Genomic DNA, 21,285 nt, shown 5'->3' with positions numbered 1-21,285 from the left:
AGGGAGATGAAGCGCCAGAGAAGACGCCTAGAGAGTGCCTGGAGATCCAGCCGCTCTGAGGCTGACCGGACACTAGTTAGGTCCTATAGTAGGACCTACCTAGTGGCAATGAGGGTTGCGAAGCGTTCCTATGTTTCCTCCCTCATTGCGTCGGCAGATAACTGCCCGGCCGCCCTGTTTTGGGTGACCCGCTCGCTCCTTCAACAGGAGGGGCGGGAGGACCCCCTACAAGGACGTGCCGAGGAGTTTAACGGTTATCTATACGACAAAATCATTCAGCTTCGGGACGATCAAAATTGGGTAGATCCAGGCGAGGGTTCTGAGGCCCGTCTTGTTGAGGTGGTTTGGGATGACTTTGATCCTATGACTCCTGAGGACATGGACAGGTTGCTAGGTAGGCTGAACGCCACCACATGTTTACTGGATCCGTGCCCCTCCTGGTTAGTACTGGCTACTCAGGAGGTGACACGAGGCTGGCTCCAGGGGATTACAAATGCTTCTTTGCGGGAGGGGGTCTTTCCCGCGGCCTTGAAAGAGGCGGTGGTGAGACCCCTCCTCAAGAAGCCTTCCCTGGACCCAGCTGTTTTAGGGAACTACCGGCCAGTCTCCAATCTTCGCTTTACGGCGAAGGTTGTAGAGAGTGTGGTGGCATGTCAGCTACCCCAGTACCTGGATGAAGCTGTCTATCTAGACCCGTTCCAGTCCGGCTTCCGGCCCGGATACAGTACGGAGACAGCTTTGGTCGCACTGGTGGATGATCTCTGGAGGGCCAGGGATAGGGGTTACTCCTCTGCCCTGGTCCTATTAGACCTCTCAGCGGCTTTTGATACCATCGACCATGGTATCCTGCTGCGCCGGTTGGAGGGGTTGGGAGTGGGAGGCACCGTTTATCGGTGGTTCTCCTCCTACCTCTCTGATCGGACGCAGACGGTGTTGACAGGGGGGCAGAGATCGACTCCAAGGTGCCTCATGTGTGGGGTGCCGCAGGGGTTGATTCTCTCACCCCTCCTGTTCAACATCTATATGAAGCCGCTGGGTGAGATCATCAGTGGCTTTGGGGTGAGATACCAACTATACGCTGATGACACCCAGCTGTACTTTTCCACCCCGGGCCACCCCAGTGAAGCTGTCGAAGTGTTGTCCCGGTGTCTGGAAGCCGTACGGGTCTGGATGGGGAGGAACAGGCTCAAACTTAATCCCTCCAAGACGGAGTGGCTGTGGATGCCGGCACCTCGGTACAGTCAGCTGCAGATGCGGCTGTCTGTCGGGGGTGAATCATTGGCCCCGATGGAGAAGGTACGCAACTTGGGCGTGCTCCTGGATGGTCGGTTGTCCTTGAAGACCATTTGGCGACCGTCTCCAGGAGAGCATTTTATCAGGTTCGCCTGATCCGCCAGTTGCGTCCCTTCCTGGACCGGGATGCCTTATGCACAGTCACTCATGCTCTCGTTACCTCTCGCCTGGACTACTGCAATGCTCTCTACATGGGGCTCCCCTTGAAGAGCACCCGGAGACTTCAGCTAGTTCAGAACGCGGCTGCGCGGGTTATTGAGGGAGCGTCTCGGAGCTCCCACATAACACCTATCCTGCGCAGACTGCACTGGCTACCTGTTGTTTTCCGGGTGCGCTTCAAGGTATTGGTGACCACCTTTAAAGCGCTCCATGGCTTAGGACCGGGCTATCTACGGGACCGCCTACTGCCGGCTTCTATCTCCCATCGTCGATGCGCTCCCACAGAGGGACTCCTCAGGGTGCCGTCAGCCAAACAGTGTCGACTGGCGGCCCCAGGGGAGAGCCTTCTCTGTGGGAGCTCCGACCTGTGGAACGAACTTCCCTCGGACTTGACAATTACTTGACCTTAGGACCTTTCGCCGCGAACTTAAAACTTATTTATTTCGTATGGCTGGACTAGCCTGATTTTTATTTTTATTGGATGGGTTTTTAAAATTTTGTTATTTTACGGGGGAGTACGTTTTTTAACATTTTGGGCATTTAAATTAGTTTTTTAAGGGATGTTTTTAATTATTGTGTGTATTTATATTTTATCTGCCTGTTCACCGCCCTGAGTCCTTCGGGAGAAGGGTGGTATACAAATTAAAATATTATTATTATTATTATTATTATTATTATTATTATTATTATTATTATTATTATTATTATTATTATTATTTGTTTTCTGAGGTTTTCGCGGGTGTTTGTATGTAGATCTTTGGTTATTCGGGTTTTCTCCCGCGTAAAATTGGAAGTGTCTTGGCGACGTTTCGACGAAGTCTCATTCGTCATCTTCAGGCTTCAGCTTCGTGCTTCTGGGAGCAATGTGGGATTGCAGCTGTTTCTTCCTTTTTAACTGCTAGTGGGGGTTTGAACTGATTGGGTGGGAGCTTGGCTGTGCTCTGATTGGATGGGGGTTTTTTTGTGCTCTGATTGGCTGGGGGTGTGTCCTGTGTTGGTGGGGGCTTGGTTGTGCTCAGATTAGTCTGATTTGCAGGGGGATTTGAGCTGGTGAGCTGCATTGCTGTTGTTTGGCTTCGTGTTTGTGGTCGTGCTACATCTTCATAGTGGGTGTCTGTCTGCTGTATGTATGGATTGGAGGGGTTTGAAATGGCTAATGTTGCAGCTGTGGTCTGGCTTCTGGTCCTTGGTCGTGCTTCCTGATCAGTGTGGGTTTGGGTCTGCTTTCTGGGTGGATGTGTGGTGGTGACATCCTGTGTGGACCTCGTGAGTGTGGGTCTGGTGTCATTCCTCGTGTTAGGGACTCATTTGTCAATAAGGGCGGGTTTCCAAATGGCTGGTAGGCGGGAGGTATCATCTCGTTTGTTCATGCTGTGTGGGCGTTTTTCTATCTCAATGGCTTCTCTGATTATTCTGTTGTTAAAGTGTTCAGTTTTGGCGATAGTTCTGGTCTTTTTAAAGTCAATATCGTGTCCTGTGGCTTTAAGGTGTTGGACCAGGGAAGAAGTTGGTTCCTCTTTTTTGACTGAGTTCTTGTGTTCTTCAATGCGTGCACTTATTCTTCTGTTGGTTTGTCCGATGTATGTGGTGGGGCAGGCGGTGCATGGGATTTCATATACTCCTTGATTTTCTAACTCAATTTTGTCTTTGGGGTTTCTTAGGATGGTGGATATTTTTTGGTTTGTGCAGAATGCTGTCTTGATGTTATGTTTGTGGAGGATCTTGCTGATTCTGTCTGTGGTGCCTTTTATATATGGGAGGAGGGCTGTGCCGTTTTCTTGTTCTCTGTCTTGGATTTTAGTGGGGGGTTCTTTTTGGATTAGTTTGGTAATCTTATTTCTCTGGAATCCATTGGATGTTAGTACGTTTGTGAGAGTGTGTAGTTCGGTTTTTAGGTGTTATTCGTCAGCTAAGCGTTTTGTTCTAGAGATGAGTGTCTTGGCTACGGAGTTGATCTCTGCTAGGTGGTGGTGTGAGAGTGCACGCAGATAGCGGTTTGTGTGTGTATATATATATATATGTAGGTCCTTGGTTATTCAGGTTTTCTCCCGCGTAAAATTGGAAGTGTCTTGGCGACGTTTCGACGAAGTCTCATTTGTCATCTTCAGGCTTCAGCTTCGTGCTTCTGGGAGCAAATGAAGCTGAAGCCTGAAGATGACGAATGAGACTTCGTCGAAATGTCGCCAAGACACTTCCAATTTTACGCGGAAGAAAACTCTAATAACCAAGGACCTACATACAAACACCCGCGAAAACCTCAGAAAACATATATATATATATATATATATATTTCTCCTCTCTGCCATCCTCTCCCATGCTGGGCTACCGGTAGTAGGAGGAGGCAAAACACAGTTAATAAGTCCATCTGAGGAGTATCCCTGGTGGGGAATGAGTCAGAAGAAATGCGATGTCTTCTTGAGGTTCACAGAGTTGGCAAAAGCCTTGATGAGACCCTGGGGCTGCTTAGATCGGACTAATTAACCTGGTTTGATGGAGATCGAGTTTGATTAGGTCTCCCTTAATTACTGTCCAGTACAATCTGCGGATATGATAACAGGGAGTTCTGGAGTAGGAAGTAAAGGCCTTCTCTGAGGTGCTCTCTAAGCTGGGTGGTTTCCTTGCAGACGTTTCATGACCCAACTAGGGAACATCATCAGTGTTAGAAGGGAAGGGGTTTGCAGAGAGGAGGAGGAGGAGGAAGAGGAGGACAACTGTGTGGTCCTTGGTCTCTGAGCTTTCTTTCTTTCTTGCAGAGGTTTCATGACCCAACTAGGGAACATCATCAGTATTAGAAGGGAGTGGGGATTAAGGAGGAGGAGGACTGTGGGGTCCTTGGTGCTCTCTGAGCTTGGCTGTTTTCTTGCAGAAGTTTTATGACCCACCTAGATAACATCATCGGTGCTCCAATGGCCAGACAAGAGGATGGAGGTCATATAAAGAATAAAAAACAAAATAAACCCAGCCCTGCTGATGTTATTTATTTATTTATTTATTTATTTATTTTGTCATATATGTAGGTATCATACAAAAAGATTATATAGTATATAAACACATATATGAGTAAATATAAGGAGGTATAAGCATATATGTATATAGGAAGAAGAAAAGAAAAAAAACAATAGGACAGGAACGGTAGGCACGTTTGTGCGCTTATGCACGCCCCTTATGGTCCTCTTAGGAATGGGGTGAGGTCAATAGTAGAAAGTTTTTGGTTAAAGCTTTTAGGATTATGGGAAGAGACCACAGAGTCAGGTAAAGTATTCCAAGCACTGATGATTCCGTTACAGAAGTCATATTTTCTGCAATCTAGATTAAAGCGGTTGACATTAAGTTTAAATCTATTAGTTGCTCTAGTATTATTGCAATTAAAGCTGAAGTAGTCTTTAACAGGAAGGACATTACAATAGATGATTCTGTGAGTTAAACTTAGGTCTTGTCGTAGGTGACGGAGTTCCAAGTTTTCTAAGCCTAGGATTTCAAGTCTGGTGGGATAAGGTATTTTGTTGTTTTCAGAGGAATGGAGAACTCTTCTTGTAAAATATTTCTGGACACGTTTAATTGTATTGATGTCAGAGATGTGGTGATTTAGGCTTGTTTTGCAGGCTTCAGCCTCTCTACCCGTCGGAAATAGGAGTCGGCTTAAGTCGGTCCGGCTGGCCAAAGCTTCCGCGGTCTTTTCTCACACCTGTTACCTGATCTTTTTAAGTAGCCAATTCTGGGGCCGAACCTGAGACCAACCTGCATTCGGAGCAGGTGTGCCGTCCTATTAGGTGACAGTCCCCTTGCGGGTGGCTCTAAATTATTCCTGTTTTGAACCTCTTCACTGAGTCAGGAGGCCGTATTTGAGTGGCTGCTGCTAAATGAGGAATATCCCCGTTTGAATGATTTAAATTTTATTTTATATGTTCTGGGACGTTGAACACCTAGCTAGCTTTTTTTTTTAGATAAAAACAGGGTTTGATGTAGATATAAGTAGTCCTTGACTTACAGCCATTCATTTAGTGACCGTTCGAAGTTAACAACAGCACCGAAAAAGGTCACTTAGGATCTGTCCTCACATTTACGACCGTTGCAGCATCTCCACGGTCATGGGATCAAAAGTGGCTGTTTATTTATGTCAGTGGCAGCGTCCTGGGCTCAAGCGATTTGCTTTTGCAACCTTCTGAAAAGCAAAACCAATGGTGTGGCTGTGGATTCACTTAATGACTGTGACTCACTTAAGAACTTGCAATGAGTCGCTTAACAATCCTGGCAAACGTTCTCGTAAAATCGGGGACGACGGGCTTAAGCACCGCCTTGCAAAGCTGGCTGGGGAATGCTGGGAGTTGGGAGTTCACCCGGCTTCAATTTGGCTGAGATTGAGAAACATTGGATCCGCCTAGGGAATTTTGGGAGTTGGAGTCCACCCAGCTTTGAGAGGCTGAGGTTGAGAAATGTTGGGTGCGGCTGGGGAATGCTGGGAGTTGGAGTCCATCCAGCTTCAATTGGCTGAGGTTGAGAAACAGAGGATGCTGCTGGGGAATGCTGGGAGTTGGAGTCCACCCAGCTTCAATTGGCCGAGAAAAACACTGCTTTTTGGTGTATACAAAGCAATTTATCGCTTTTATAATTAAATACTTTCAAGATTAAAAACGTGCTAATGATCTGTTGCCCCTTTTGGTTCAGTCCAGCCGAGTGGGTCCAGTATATTTGCCCCTGGGCTTCTGCCAGCCAGCAAAGGAAGATGGGTTTTGAATCCTTGGCTTGCAACCTCCTCCCTTCTTCCGGTGAAGAGGACTACAAGTAGTCCTTGACTTGCAACGGTTTGTTTAGTGACCGTTCAAAATTACAACGATGCTGAGAAAAGTGGACTTACGTCCGTTTGCAGCATCCCCCTGGTCACGCGATCAAAATCCAGACACTGGGCAACTGACTCATATTTATGACGGTCGTAGCGTCCCGAGGTCCCATGATTCCCCTTTTGGGACCCAGATTCACTTAACGACCGTGCAATTAACTTAACTGCACTGATTCGCTTTACAACCGTGGCACGAATGGTCTTAAAATGGGGTGAAGCTCACTCAACAAGCGTCTTAACTTTGCAAAATCACTGTGGGGGTTCAATGGTGGTCATAACTCGAGGACTCTCTGTAATTAAGTTACTTTTCCATGACTTTAGATCAGGGGTCTCCAACCTTGGCCACTTTAAGCCTGGAGGACTTCAACTCCCAGAATTCCCCAGCCAGCAAAGCTTGAATCTAGTCCAGGGGTCTCCAACCTTGGCCACTTTAAGCCTGGAGGACTTCAACTCCCAGAATTCCCCAGCCAGCTTTGCTGGCTGGGGTATTCTGGGAGTTGAAGTCCTCCAGGCTTAAAGTTGCCAAGGTTGGAGACCCCTGCCTTAAGAGGCTGTTGGTTTGAAGTTATATGCCTAGCATATACAGCTGCTCACCTGTACTGGCTTTGGGGAAGGCTGTGCCAAGGCTCCTACGGGCATCTTTTGGGCAGGTGGATGGCTAAATCAAGACTGGATGGTGGGGGGGGGTCCCCAGTTACTGCCCCCAGGTTGGAGGAGGGGAGGCGATCCCACCCACCCTTGTCCTTGCCGTCTCCCCCCCTTCAAAGAGTTGGGGGTCCAGCAAATGTTGAAAGACCCTGGCCCGTTGTGTGTGTGTGTGTGGGGAGGGTTGTTGAAGAGAAAGGGATGGGGTCTTCTGGGTGTCCCCTCCCCACTTTCCCTCCCTGCCTCCTTCCTTCCCGGCTCCCCCGAGTCCGTGCAGCCCCTTCCTCCCCCCCGCGCGCCCGCCTCTCCCCCTCCCTCCCTCCCTCTGCCTGCTCTGCCCCTCCCGCGGGGTGCGCGGAGGAGGAGGAGGCTGCCCCCCCCCTCCATCCCTCCATCCCTGCTCCCTCCTCGGTCCGCTCCGGCTCGCGCTGCTCTGCTCCCCGGCTGGCTGGCTGGGTGGGAGGGAGGAAGGAGGCGCTCCAGCAGCAGCCCCCTCTCCTCCTCCTCCTCCTCCTCCTCCTCCTCCTCCGCCGGCAGCAGCTGGCTGTCAGCCCCTCCTCCGCTCCAACCAGGCCGCCTCCCCCCACCACCCCGGTCCAGCGCCGCAGCGGCCCCGCAGCAGGTAGGCAGGGCGGGGCTGGGGGTCTCTCTCTATCTCCGCCGGGCATCCCGGGTGGGTGGGGGCTTTGTCCTTTTGGGGGTGGGTGGGGAGAAGCGGAGGCGGGAGGGGCGTCGAGAGGAGGCCGGCTTGGCCAGGCGTGGCGAGGGGCGCTGGGGAGGAGGAGGAGGAGGGGCGTTCGCAGGCTCGCTCCCACCTGGCCAACCGGCCGCCCTCCGGGGCTCCGAATGCACGTGGGGCGCGCAACGGTAAGACGCGGTGACAGCTGGCCCGGGAAGAAGAAGAAGAAGAAGAAGACGCGGCGGTCGGAGGAGGCTCGGAGGGGCGGCCGCGCCTCGCCCGCAGCCCCGGGGTACAATGGGGAAGGCGGGCGCGGGGTTGGGTGGGGGGGTGGGTGTGGTGGGTGGGTGGGTGGGGGGCGTCCCGGGTCTGGGGTCTCCCCTGGCTGGAGGGGCTGCGAGGGTGCCCAAGCTGGCCGGTTTGAAAGTCCCTCGCGCCTTCGGATTCCAGGCTCCAGCGACCCTCCTCATCCTCCTCCTCTTCCTCGTCCGGTTGGGCTGGCCGCCCCCTTGGCCCCGGACCCTCCTCCCCTCCCCCCGCCCCGAACTGCCTCTCATTAGCGTCTCTTAACGAGCTGGATGGCTGGCAAAGGTTAAGGTTGGCGCGTCCTTCGCCCTCCTCCTCCTCCTCCTCCTCCTCCTCCTCCTTCTTCTCCCCCGCCAGGAGCAGCTTCAACCTCTCCTTCTTCTTCTTTTCTCCCCCCCCCCCCAACCTCCCACCACTCCCGGAAGAGCACAAAAGCTGGGAGAGAGAGAGAGAGAGAGAGAGAAAAAGAAAGAGAGAGAGAAGGAGAGAAAGAGGTAGAGAGAGAAGGAGAGAGAGGGGAAGAAACCAAGAGAGAGAGAAGGAGAGAAAGAGGGAGGGAGGGAAGGAAGGAAGCCAAGAGAGAGAGAGATTTAGATAGAGACAGAGAGAAAGAGAGACATAGAAGCAGAGAGAAAGAGGTAGAGAAACAGAGGTGCACACAGAGAGAGAGAGGGAGAGGGAGAGAGAGGGAAAGAAACCAAGAGAGAGAAGGAGAAAAAGAGAGAGGGAGGGAAAGAAGGAAGGAAGCCAAGAGAGAGAGAGATTTAGATAGAGACAGAGAGAAAGAGAGACATAGAAGCAGAGAGAAAGAGAGAGAGATAGAGAAACAGAGGCACACACACACACACAGGAAGAGGAAGAGACAGAGAGAGAAAGAAACAGAGAGAGAGACACACAGAGACAGAGGGAGAGACAGAAAGAGGGAGGGAAAGAGAGATAGAAAGAGATAGAGTCATAGAAAGCGATAGACAGAAAGCAAGAGAGAGAGAGAGGGAGAGGAAGAGAGAGAAGTGAGGGGGAGGGAGGGGCTGGGGCGGATCAATGGGGAGCTCCAGCCCCATCAATTCTCCCTTGGAGGGGGCAGTGAGCTGCCTCTCCTCTCTTGCCTATTGATTTCCCTCTCCCAGCCTCTGCTTCCCACCTGGGGCGGAGGGAGGGAGGGGAGGGGGAAGGAATAGCAGAGGGGAGGGGTGTCTTCCCTCTGCAGTCAGGCAGGGCTGCAGCTCCTCCAGCTTTTGGGGTGGGGGTGGCGGGGGAGACTGGAAATAGATTGCGCTGGGAGGGAGGGAGGGAGGTCAACCCAGGCTTATGGGTCAATCCCAGCTTTCGGCTGCCACCTCCAGGCCTGCAACTCCTGGCCAAGACTTGATTAAGAAGATGGGGTGGGGGTGGGGGGTAGGAGAGCCTGGCTAAGGGGGTTGGATGGAGGGGGAGATAAGAAGCACCGGGGAGGAGGAAGAGGAGGAGGAGGAGGAGGAGGAGGAAGGCACCATCTCCACCATCCCCAGAAAGTTTTTTCCAAAACTCCAAAGTGGCGTTTCTGACGTCTTGTTCCTGTGGCTCCTTCTCGGCTTCTGCCTGGCGCTGCCGAGGCTTCCTTCCCTTTGCATGTTCCAGCCAGATGTTTACTTCCTGCAGCCCTTTCGGTTTCTCCCCCTGCGGGGCGGGCAAACAATGGAATTGGCGTCAGCGGTTCATCAAGACTGGCCAGTGTCACTTCCTTGAAGGTCTCCTGCAACCGACAGCCGTGGCAGGCTGGTGGCAGCTCACAGGTTGATCCCAGGAGAGAGAGAGACACACACACAGAGAGAGAGAGAGAAACAAGCAGAGAGACCCTCGGTGGCACTGGCACTGGCCGTCAGGATAGGGCTGGGTGAGTGTTGATTCGGAGGGGGACCCTTTTTGCAAAAACAAAATAAAATAAAATAAAACCGGGTGGGTGTTTCTGCAGCCGGGGTCTCTTACTCATCGTTAAGGAGCTTTTGATTTTGGTGCGGAGACGTCATGAAGAGGGGTCAGGATTGGGTCACCCTACCATGAACTCAGAAGCGAAGGCTGGGTCTGTGCCACACACCTGAGACCGAGGTGTGGCTGGGTTGTGGGAACAGGGGGTTCAAACTGGGTTGTGGGAACGACATGCGTGTCAAACTGCGCCCGAACGAATCAACTTGTGCCTTGCCAACATGGCTTGTTTGTTTGGGCGTGAGAGGTTTCTGGGTTTTTTTGACTTTGTGGAGTTGGGTTGAGCTTGCCCTGCGGGCGTATTTAATCCGGATAGCATAATTTGGGATTGTAGGGTTTTGTTTGTTCCTCGATTTATTTATTTGGGTTCTGTAGCCGCCCCCTCTCAGCGAACGACTCTGGGGAGGCTTCGCAATGATTGTTGGTCTGGGGTTGCTCGGCCACTCATCTTCAACACAACGGTCCTGCGAGGTGGGTTTTGTACTTGCTGGGATTTTCACCAGAATCCCCAGAAAATGTAGGCTGGCTAGGGGAAAAGTCCACAAAGGCCAGGGGGGGTGGGAGGTGCGGAACTTCGCCCCTCTTTATTCTCCCTGAAAGCAGTTGGATCTCCAAAAATAAGCCCTGGATTATTCACAAGGAGCCTCTTTAGCCAGGAAGTCGGCCGAAGACTTTTTTTTTTTTTTTACGAGACAGGATCCCTTCCTGTATCCAGACACCAAAACAGGATTTAAGGACACGGTGAATTTTGCTGTGGGGCGTTTAGCACGGTTGGAAAATCTAAACTGTATTATTTTTCGGGGAGGCGGGGGGCATCTGGCTACTCAGCCTGGAAATGGGACAAATTTTTACTCTTTTGTTTCTCCTGCCTGCTATTTAAAAGACGTCAATTTCTTGGGGTCGAAGGAAGCGGAGGAGACTTGAGAGGAAAAGGATCCATCTCTCTCGGATTTAATGGACTTTGGAACAGCCTTGCCAGTTCCTCCCCAGCTCGGGAAGCCTGAGCAAGGCTGGCTGACTTTGGGAAGAGCCTCTTAAAAGCTCACCTGGAAGCGAAAGCCGATGGCTGGCATCGTTCGACAGTCCCTTTTTTTTCTTTTCTTCCAGTGTGCCCTTTTTAAACGGGCCCAGAGGCAGCGAATTCAGAAGACTCCTCTTGTTCTAGAGAGTTTTGCCTAGAGCGGTGACATACGGAACACACTGCCAGGTTTAAATAACTGCCTCTTTTAGATCCCGCGAAGAACAAGGATTGAGAGTGACAGACCATTGGAGAGGTATCAAGGGTGTTCATCTGTGGTTTGTTGAGCCTTTATTCCTGGCCTCTGGTCGCTTGTTGGGTTCAAAAAGGACTGATCAGACAGGTGTCTCTGCGTTGGTTATAAAGCAGGACTGGCCATCAGCGGAGAGCCGTTAACTTATTATTATTATTATCTCTTTTATTCATTAAACATGAGACTCAAGTCAACTGAACATTCAAAAAGGCATCACAAATACCATTGACTGGTGCTGATGGTTGATGCGGGTTCCTGCCAGCCTTCTAGGTATCAGCCAAGGACCTTCTTAAGATGTACGATGTTCCGGGTAGCGCAGTTTTTTGCAGTTCCGCTGGTGTTATTGCAGGAAGCTGCAATTTCTTGAAAGTGTTGTTGTTGTTGTGGTGGTGGTGGTGGTTATTGTGTTTCCCCAAAATAAGACCGGGTCTTATATTAATTTTTGCTCCAAAAGATGCGTTAGGGCAGAGGGGTCTGCAAACTTGGCTCTTTTAAGACTTGTGGACTTTAACTCCCAGCTTTGCTGGCTGAGGAACTCTGGGAGTTGAAGTCCACAAGTCTTATTTATTTATTTATTTATTTATTTATTTATTTATTTATTTCGATTTTTCTCCCGGAGGACTCAGGGCGGTGTTAAAAGAGCCGAGTTTGCAGACCTCTGCGTTAGGGCATCTTTTCTGGTTAGGTCTTATTTTTGGGGAGAAATATGGTACTAAATGCATCCATCTGGCTGACAATCTTAACTGGGGCTTATTTTGGGAGGGGAGGGCTTATATTATGAGCGTCCTGAAAAATCATGCTAGGGCTTATTTTCCAGTTGGGTCTTATTTTTGGGGGAAACAGGGTATTATTTCCTCTCCTCTTTTCTTCTGCTGTTTTGAGATAAAATAACAACCCCATGGGGAATGGGTTTTATTGAACTGATTGGAGCTGAGGCTTTGAATGGTCACAAACGGAGGAAAACAAGCTGGATTGCAGACTTTTGAATTGTGGGGGTGTTCGGTGCTCTCTGACCTTGGTGGTTTCCTTGCAGAGGTTTCAAGGCCCAGCTCGGGAACGTGGTCAATGCTAGAAGGGAATGGGGTTTGTGGAGAGAGGAGGAGCAGGAGGAGGACAACTAGGGGTTTTTTTGGTGCCCTCTAGGTTTGGTGGGTTTTTTGCACCAATGTTTCATGACACAACTAGGGCTGGAAAGGAGGGGGGGATTGCAGGGAGGAAGAAGAGAGGGGCAGGAGGAGGAGGAGGAGAATTGTGGGCTGGGTCCTTAGTGCTCTCTGAGCTTGGATGTTTTCTTGCAGATGTTTCATGATCTAACTAGGTGATATCATCAGTGCTAGAATGGCGTGGTGGTTTGGTGGAGAAGAGATGGAGGATTGTGGGGTCTTTGGGGGTCTTTAGCTTGGATGTTTCCTTGCAGACGTTTCACGACCCAACTAGGGAACGCCATCAGTGCTTTGTATTGGTTTCTTAACTACGTCGGCCTGGATTGATACTTGCTGGTTGGCCCGAAGTAATTAATTAAGATTTTTTTAAAAAAATAAAAATAAATTACCTCTGAGTGCAAACGGTATTTATGTTGAAAGAAGTATATTCACAAGTCGTTTGAAAGTCTGATGATGATGAAGATGATGGTATGCTTTCGATCCTATCCGATCCTTCCTGCTTCTCTCTCCACCTCTTCTGATCTTGCACTGTTTCGTTGAATTTTCCGATGCTCTGGCTGGTGCCAGCTTTGACGGTGTCCAGCCACCGAGTTTTCTGGCGGCCTGGTTGCCGTTTACCACCAACTCTTCCCAACGTAATTGCTTTCCCCAGTGAATTTTCCCACAAGACGTGGCCGAAATAAGTGAGGCTTCCGTCATTTTGCCTCGCCGTCGGGTGTTATGAGCTGCTGCAGGACTGGCTTGTGGGTCCCCTTTGCTTTTCTAGGGAAAGTCTGGCGTGAACGCAGAACAAGGTTATCAGTTATCCTGAGATATCTTGTCAAGGCCCAGAACTCTATAAAAAACACGCATCCAACTGATAAGCTACAATCAAGTAAACACTTCCCAGTTGCATTTCATCAGTTTTACAGAATTTAACAGAATATCAGAGTTGGAAGGGACCTCGGAGGACTTCTAGTCCAAGCCTCTGGTTCAGGCAGGAGACGCTTACGGAATTACAGAATAACAAGAGCTGGAAGGGGCCCCTGGAGGTCTTGTAGTCCAACCCCCTGCTCAAGCAGGAGACCCTTACACAATAACAGAGTTGGAAGGGACCTTGGAGGTCTTCTAGTCCAACCCTCTGCTCAAGCAGGAGACTGTACACCATTCCAGACAAATGGTGGTCTAGTTTCTTCTTCAAAAACTCCAGTGATGGAGCACCTACAACTTCTGAAGTTTTTAATGCCCCAGGACCGTGTTTCTCAACCCAAGCGACTTTTTAAGACAAATGAACTTCGATGCTCAGAATTCCCCAGCCAGCATAAGCCTTCACAAGGTAGTCCTTGATTTACGACCATAAATTGAGCCCAAAAGTTATGTTGCTAGGTGAGAAATCGGTTGAGTGAGCTTTGTCCCATTTTACGGACATTCCTTGCCACATTTGTTAAGCGGTTCACTGCAGTTGTTAAATTAGCAACGCGGTTTTTAAGGGAATCTAGCTTTCCCGGCACGGATTTTTGCTTATCAGAAGGTCACAAAAGGCGATCACGAGACCCCGGGATACTGCGACCGTCATAAGTATGAACCCTTTGATTCCTTATGATTTATATTGATATATTGATCATCAATTGTGTTGTAAATGTTGTACCTTGATGAACGTATCTTTTCTTTTATGTACACTGAGAGCATATGCACCAAGACAAATTCCTTGTGTGTCCAATCACACTTGGCCAATAAAAATTCTATTCTATTCTATTCTTTGCCAGGAGTCTGAATTGCAATCGCGTGACAGAGATGCTGCAGCGGTCACAAGTGTGAAAAACGGTCATCGGTCGCTTTTTTCAATGCCGTTGTAACTTCGAATGGTTACTAAGTTTGTTTATTTGTTTATGTTTGTTTGTTTATTTGCATTTATATCCCGCCCTTCTCCGAAGACTCAGGGCGGCTTACACTATGTTAGCAATAGTCTTCATCCTATTTGTATATTTATACAAAGTCAACTTATTGCCCCCAACAATCTGGGTCCTCATTTTACCTACCGTATAAAGGATGGAAGGCTGAGTCAACCTTGAACTGTTGTAAGTTGTAAGTTGAGGTTTGCCTGTAGTCGATTTTTTTTTGGGCGGGGGGGCTAATTGGGATTGCACCCAAAACAGGAAGTGAGATTATTCCGCTGAAGGCGGTCTTTGAGGTGTGAAGATTGTGGGAATCTCAGGTGCAAAACAAGGAAGAAGTCTGGTTTCAAGCTCTCAGGCTGCACAAAAGAAACACAAAGCTCAAATTAGGATTATTATTATGATTATTTCTTTCTTTCCAAGATGTCCTAAGGTGTATTTCCTTCACCCTGACTGACGTTGACCAGAGAATTGTGAAAGCCTCTAAATATTTTGCAAAGGTTTATAAAACCCTTTTCCCTGCCAAGATGTGATTGTCGAACAAAGGGAAATTGTCATCTGAACAGAACACCCGTCCTTCCTCCACGTAGAAAGACTTGGCTCCCACAACCCGGGGCCCAGGCTGAGCATGAGTGCATGGGTCAAAGAAGATATAGGCAGTCCCCAGCTTATGACCCAAACGGAGCCCTAGATTCCCATCGCAAAACGAGACAGTTGGCTAAGTGAGCTTTTACCAACTTTCTTGCCACTGTCGTTAAGCGAACCACTGTGGTTTTTAGGTTAGTAACACGGTTGTTAAGCGAATCTGGCTTCCCCCGTTGGCTTTGCTCGTCGCAAAAGTGGGACCACATGGCCCCAGGAGACTGCGACCATCATAAATACGATGAGTCGGTTGCCCAAATGCGTCCGAATTTTGATCACGTGACCGTATAAGGATGGCGCAGTGGTTCTTAAGTGTCAAAAACATTGTAAGTTCAGAGGGTCAGCAAAGCACCTTCAAATCAGAACAGAAAGGGACCCCTGGAGGTCCTCTAGTCCAGGGGTCTCCAACCTTGGCAACTTTAAGACTTGTGGATTTCAACTCCCAGAATCCCTCAGCCAGCAAAGCTGGCTGAGGGATTCTGGGAATTGAAGTCCACAAGTCTTAAAGTTGCCAAGGTTGGAGACCCCTGCTGTAGTCCAATCCCCTGCGGGCTACTGAAGCTTCCGGATTTTGATCACATGAACCTGGAAGGTTCTGCCAGCGCAGCCGTCGTGAGTGTGAAACCCGGTCATAAGTCAGTGACTCGGTACTCGGTCCAAACGCCAGATGTCGTTGGATGGGCGCTGGGTTCGGCTGTGACGGTTTGCTGGCTGGTTTGGTTTTCTCTGGGGTTCAGGGAGGGTAGGGGGAGGCCAGCCTAGGCGTGGGGGTCTTGGGTCACCCCAAGATGGGAGACCGGACAGGAGGGGATCTTGATATTGTCTGCTTTTCCATTTTGGTTTACTGGAAAGACTGGACTTTGCAGGAAGAAAAGCCGGGATTTTTTTGGCTAAGGGAAATAGATGTCATGAGCTGGAAAGCAGTGGGTTGTTGCGGAAGACAGCCGGAGAGGACGGGACGGGGTACAAAAATGTAGGGTCACCTCCCCCTCCTCAATTTATCCCTTGTGGATTTTGGGGTGGGGTGGGTGGGGTTGAATGGATGAGCTGGGCGTGGAGCAACAATGGGATGGCTTCGGAGGAGAACGGACCGAGGGAGAAATATTTGGAATGTTTCTGCAGAATGCTGGGGCCGAAGCTGCAGACAGCTTGACGGAATGCCAGAGTTGGGAGGGACCATAGAGGCCATCTAGTCCAACCCGCTGCTCAGGCAAGGAGGCCCTTACGGAATAACAGAATAACAAGGGTTGGAAGGGGACATAGAGGTCATCTAGTCCAACCCTCTGCTCAAGCAGGAGAATGTTACAGAATTACAGAATATAAAAGAGTTAGAAGGGACCATAGAGGTCATTTAGTCCAACCCCCCTGCTCAAGCAGCAGAGAGCCTTTCAGAATAACAGAATAAAAGAGTTGGAAGGGACCTTGGAGGTCTTCTATTCCAGCCCACTGCTCAAGCAGGAGACCCTTATGGAATTACAGAATAACAAGAGTTGGAAGGGACCTCAGAGGTCATCTAGTCCAACCCCCTGCTCAAGCAATTACAGAATAACAATCCTGTGGCTGCAACAGTCATCAGTGTGAAAAACAGTCATAAGTAACTTTTCCCCCCCCAGTGCCGTCGTAACTTTGGTCACTAAATGAACTGTTTGTAAGTTCGGGGAACTACCTGTATTTCTCAACCTTTGCCGGCTGGGGAATTCTGGGAGTTGAAGTCCACCCATCTTCGAGCTGCCAAAGTTGACCAATGGGGCTCCAGAGGAAATTCTGCGTATTTTTAACTAGCCTGCTCGACTCCTTTGGGAAGGAGCGCCTGGCACCAAACACCTTTGTGCTGGCGTGCTGAAGTTGTCGGTGGCATTGAGTTTCTTGGGTTTTGAACCTCGAGCTTCCACGCTTCCCTTCGGCTGCCAATTTGACCCTGCGAATTCAGCACCAATGCTGGCGGCTGAGCTGCGGATCTCGAACGGGAGCAGCTTGGCATGGCATCTCTGGTATTTCCTCCCTGGCGAAGTCAACGGTGCCGTTTGCCCCCACGAACCCCCACCCCCACCCCGTAGATGCTGCTGATCCCCTCCCCGTCATCTCTGGCATCGAGAGGGCACAGCTAGGAAGTGCAGGCTGGCACGGGAAGAGCTCCCCGGTGGGTGGGGGAGGTTGAGTGGTTATGACAAGGCATGCCGTCGTGCCAGCTGGCGAAGGCAGGGCTGAACTGGTAGCGACAGGCAGCCTCGGGATGCAACAAAGACACGCACAGAGACCGGCTGGGTCGGGAAGCTGGTTTCTCAGCTGGGCAGCTCACCCCGGGGCGGCGACGTTTTCTGCAAACTAACCATGGTTTAGGGGAAGCCACCTGGATGGCGTGGTAGGCAGAGGAAGGAGGCCTGGCATCTCGGAAAATGAGGTCCTTTCGGGTTATCTTCTCCCTCCTCCTGGCACAGTCAGTGGGGAAGCCGGATTCGACTTAACGACCACATGATTCGCTTAACGACTGCTGTTGATTTGCTTAACAAAAGTCGTAAAATAGGGCAAAACTGTCACAGCTTAGCGGCAGAAATTTGGGGGCATGATCCCCAAAAATGCAGGTAGCCCTCGACTTACAACAGTCTGTTTAGTGACCATTCGAAGTTACAAACAGCACTGGGGAAAGGTGACTTACGACCATTTTTCCACAGTTACGACCTTGGCAGCACCCCAGTGGCCACGTGATCAAAATTCAGGCGCTTGGCCACCGACTCGTATTTATGACGGTCGTTGCCTTATCAAGGTCACGCAATCCCCTTTTGTGACAAGCAAAGACAATGGGGAAGTCAGGTTCACTTAATGACCGTGCTCCTGGCCTTAACAGCGGCAGTGATTCACTTAACGGCGGTGGCAGGAAAGATCGTAAGATGGAGCAAAGCTCATTTAGCAAACGTCTCGCTTAGTGACAGAGATTTGGGGCTCGTTTGTGGCCGTACGTCGAGGACTAATCGTACCAATACTGATTGCTGAGGATTCCAAATTGGGAGAGATCAGAACTCTCTTTTCACCAGGACAAAAATGTCATTAAATTACAGCCAGAGGTGGGCTCGCATAATTTTACCATCGAAAATGTGAGTCCAACTTTCTAGTTTTTTTCTTTGAAGATGTTTTGCTTCTCATCCAAGAAGCTTCATCGGTTCTCTGGGAGAACCGTGACCTGGGTGGCTGAGAATCTCCATAGAGAAATTGTGATTGCGTCTTGTGTTGTGAAAATGGGGACGGGGGGATGTGGGGAGAAGCATCTCTCAGGATCGGAAAGTGGCTTCAAAGAATTGTTCACCGAATGTGGATTGATTGAAGGGGAATAGACGTGTCCCAGGATAATGTGGCAGCAGGATCCCATATAAAACCTTATTTTATAAAACTGATGTTGAGGCTCTGGAAAGAGTGCAGAGAAGAGCAACAAAGAGGTTTAGGGGACTGGAGGCTAAAACAGATGAAGAACGGTTGCAGGAATTGGGCGTGTCAGAATAGAATAGAATAGAATAGAATATGGAATGGAATGGAATAGAATAGAATAGAATAGAATAGAATAGAATAGAATAGAATAGAATAGAATAGAATAGATGGAATGGAATGGAATAGAATAGAATAGAATAGAATAGAATAGAATAGAATAGAATAGATGGAATGGAATGGAATGGAATAGAATAGAATAGAATAGAATAGAATAGAATAGAATAGAATAGAATAGAATAGAAAATGGAATGGAATGGAATGGAATAGAATAGAATAGAATAGAATAGAATAGAATAGAATAGAATAGAATAGAATAGAATAGAATAGAATAGAATAGAATAGAATAGAATAGAATAGAAAATATGGAATAGAATAGAATAGAATAAAAAAATTTATTGGCCAAGTGTGATTGGATACACAAGGAATTTGTCTTTGGTGCATAAGCTCTCAACGTACATAAAAGAAAAGATACCTTCATCCAGAATCATAAGGGACAACACTTAATGAAGGACCAATATTTGAGGGGCTGCCCCAGAGAAGACGGGGGGGGTCCACCTATTCTCCAAAGCACCTGAAGGCAGGACAAGAAACAACGGGTGGAAACTAATCAAGGAGAGAAGCAACCTCGAATTAAAGAGAAATTTCCTGATAGAACAATTAACCAGCGGAACAGCTTGCCATCAGAATAGAATAGAATAGAATTTTTTTATTGGCCAAGTGTGATTGGACACCAGAAATTGTGTGTGCTCCAACACTGGAGGTTTTCAAGAAGAGGTTGGACATCCATTTCTCTGGAATGGTATAGGGTCTCCTGCTTGAGCAGGGGGTTCGACTAGAGGACCTCCCAAGGTCCCTTATTATTCTACGTGGTATGTTCTCCCTGCGTTTTGGTGGACTCAGAATCCCGAATCAATGAATTGTGCTTCACGTTGACCTGGGTAGAAGAATATACAAGGAATTGATAACTTTAAAAAGAGGGTTGGCCAGCTCAAGGGAGGAGGAGGAGAAGGCCATCAAGGGCCTTGGCTCCACGGACTCTCCGTAATGGCCACGTTGATGCAGGACGTTATCTTAGTTACGGATAGTCCTTGACCTACGACTAAAATTGCAACTAGAGTTTCCATTGCTAAGTGGGGCAGATTGTTAAGTGAGCCATGGCCAATTTTACGAGCCTTACGGTGTTACTTACCGTACAGTCTTAAGCATTTCACTGCGGTCGTTAAGCGAATCACACGGTGGTTAAGCAAATCTGGCAACCCCATTGACTTTTGCATGTCAGGTCGCAAAAGTGAATCGCGTGACGCCCCGGGATGCTGTAACTGTCATAAGTCCATGCCAGTTGCCAAGCCTCCAAATTTTGATCACAACTTCTGGGAGTTGAAGTCCACAAGCCATGCTGGCTGGGGAATTCTGGGAGTTAATAGAATAAAAGAGTTGGAATGGACTTTGGAGGTCTTCTAATCCAACCCCCCCCCCTGCTCCACAGGTCTTAAAGTTGCCAAGCTTGGACGCCCCTGATCTTCGTTGTTTGGAGAGGGAAAAGTCAGCAGATCTCAAGAGAACAGGGGGGGAAATTGGGTTCAAATTTCCCCACGGGCTTGAGGATTAAATCAAGGCCACGACTGTGTTCTCACGTCTCTTGCAACCCAGGTTACTTGCAAGCTGAGCAGCTGTATTTGCCGAAGGCGGTTTGGTGGTTTAAAACTTGGATAGCAGTGACGGTGGTTGGTTGGTTGGTTTGGCGTAGTGTGTTGCCCAAACTTAGCCTGTTTGGTGAACTTGCGATTCAACCCGTTGTGCAAACAGGAAGGTGGATGAATTCAGATTCAGTCTGGGCGTGGACGGTAGCTACAAAGCCTTCCCAATAAAATGAGCAAAGCTCGTATAATATTGCTAGTTACCGATGGCTGACCTCAGTAGGAGCTGTCTTCACTCCAGAACTGGAGGGCTGTGCTGGCTGGGGGGATTCTGGGAGTTGGAAGTCCATCCGTCTTAAAGTTTAAAAGTTGAGAAACAGTGATATATAAAGTTTAGAATAGAAGTAGGAGTAGAATAGAGTAGAGTAGAGTAGGGGGCCTCTGGTGGCTCAGACTGCTAAGACAGTCTGTTATTAACAGCAGCTGCTTGCAATTACTGCAGGTTCTAGTCCCACCAGGCCCAAGGTTGACTCAGCCTTCCATCCTTTATAAGGTAGGTAAAATGAGGACCCAGATTGTTGGGGGCAATAAGTGGACTTTGTATATAATATACAAATGGATGAAGACTATTGCTTAACATAGTGTAAACTGCCCTGAATCTTCGGAGAAGGGCGGGATATAAATGCAAATAAAAATAAATAAATGAATAAAATAAAATAAAATAAGAACAGAATAGAGCTGGAAGGGACTTTGGAGGTCTTCTAGTCCAGCCCCCTGCTCAAGCAGGAGAATCTATGCCCGTGATGGCAAACCTATGGTATGTGTGCCAGAGGTGGCATGCAGAGCCATCGCCGGCTGCTCTCCTGGTTTCCGGCACGCACATGCGTGCTGGCCAGCTGGTCCGAGTACCGGAGCACTGGAAAACGGACCGAAAAACAGCCAAAAAAAACAAGCCAATTTTGGCCATTTTCAGGCCATTTTTCAGGCTGTTTTTGGCTTGAAAATGTCCTGAAAAACAGCCAAAAAACAGGCATGCGTGTGCCAGCCAGCTGGTTTTTGGGTTTCCGGCGCTCCGACGTGTGCACATGGACGTACATGCATGCACGTTGGTGCCAAAAAGGTTCGCCGTCACTGATCTATGCCATTTCAGACAAGGGTCTCTCCAGTCTCTTCTTAAAAGCCTCCAGTGTCGGAGCACCCACAACTTCTGGTGGCAAGCTGTTCCACTGGTTAATTGTTCCAACTTTCAGGAAGTTTCTCCTTCATTCCAGGGTTGCTTCTCTCCTTGATGAGTTTCCATCTGTTGCTTCTTGTCCTGCCTTCGGGTGCTTTGGAGA

At 49.1% G+C, this 21,285-nt stretch overlaps 1 protein-coding gene across 2 annotated transcripts in view; it reads left to right on the top strand.

Moving 5' to 3' along the window:
- NOL4L (nucleolar protein 4 like) overlaps positions 1–21,285 on the top strand; it is a 152,525-nt gene that overhangs the window by 78,599 nt on the left and 52,641 nt on the right. The window contains exon 1 of one of the 2 annotated variants that reach the window (XM_058178872.1): positions 9,635–9,792. The exons of the other annotated variant lie outside the window; for it this stretch is intronic. The gene's annotated coding sequence lies outside the window, so the exon portion shown is untranslated. Of the gene's footprint in view, positions 1–9,634; positions 9,793–21,285 lie in introns of those variants that run through there. 2 annotated transcript variants of the gene reach the window in all.

This window comes from Ahaetulla prasina, chromosome 3, assembly GCF_028640845.1.
Source record: "Ahaetulla prasina isolate Xishuangbanna chromosome 3, ASM2864084v1, whole genome shotgun sequence".
NCBI classification, from domain to species: domain Eukaryota; kingdom Metazoa; phylum Chordata; class Lepidosauria; order Squamata; family Colubridae; genus Ahaetulla; species Ahaetulla prasina.
The sequence above is the reverse complement of the archived record's forward strand: the minus strand, read 5'-3'. Positions and strand labels throughout refer to the sequence as shown.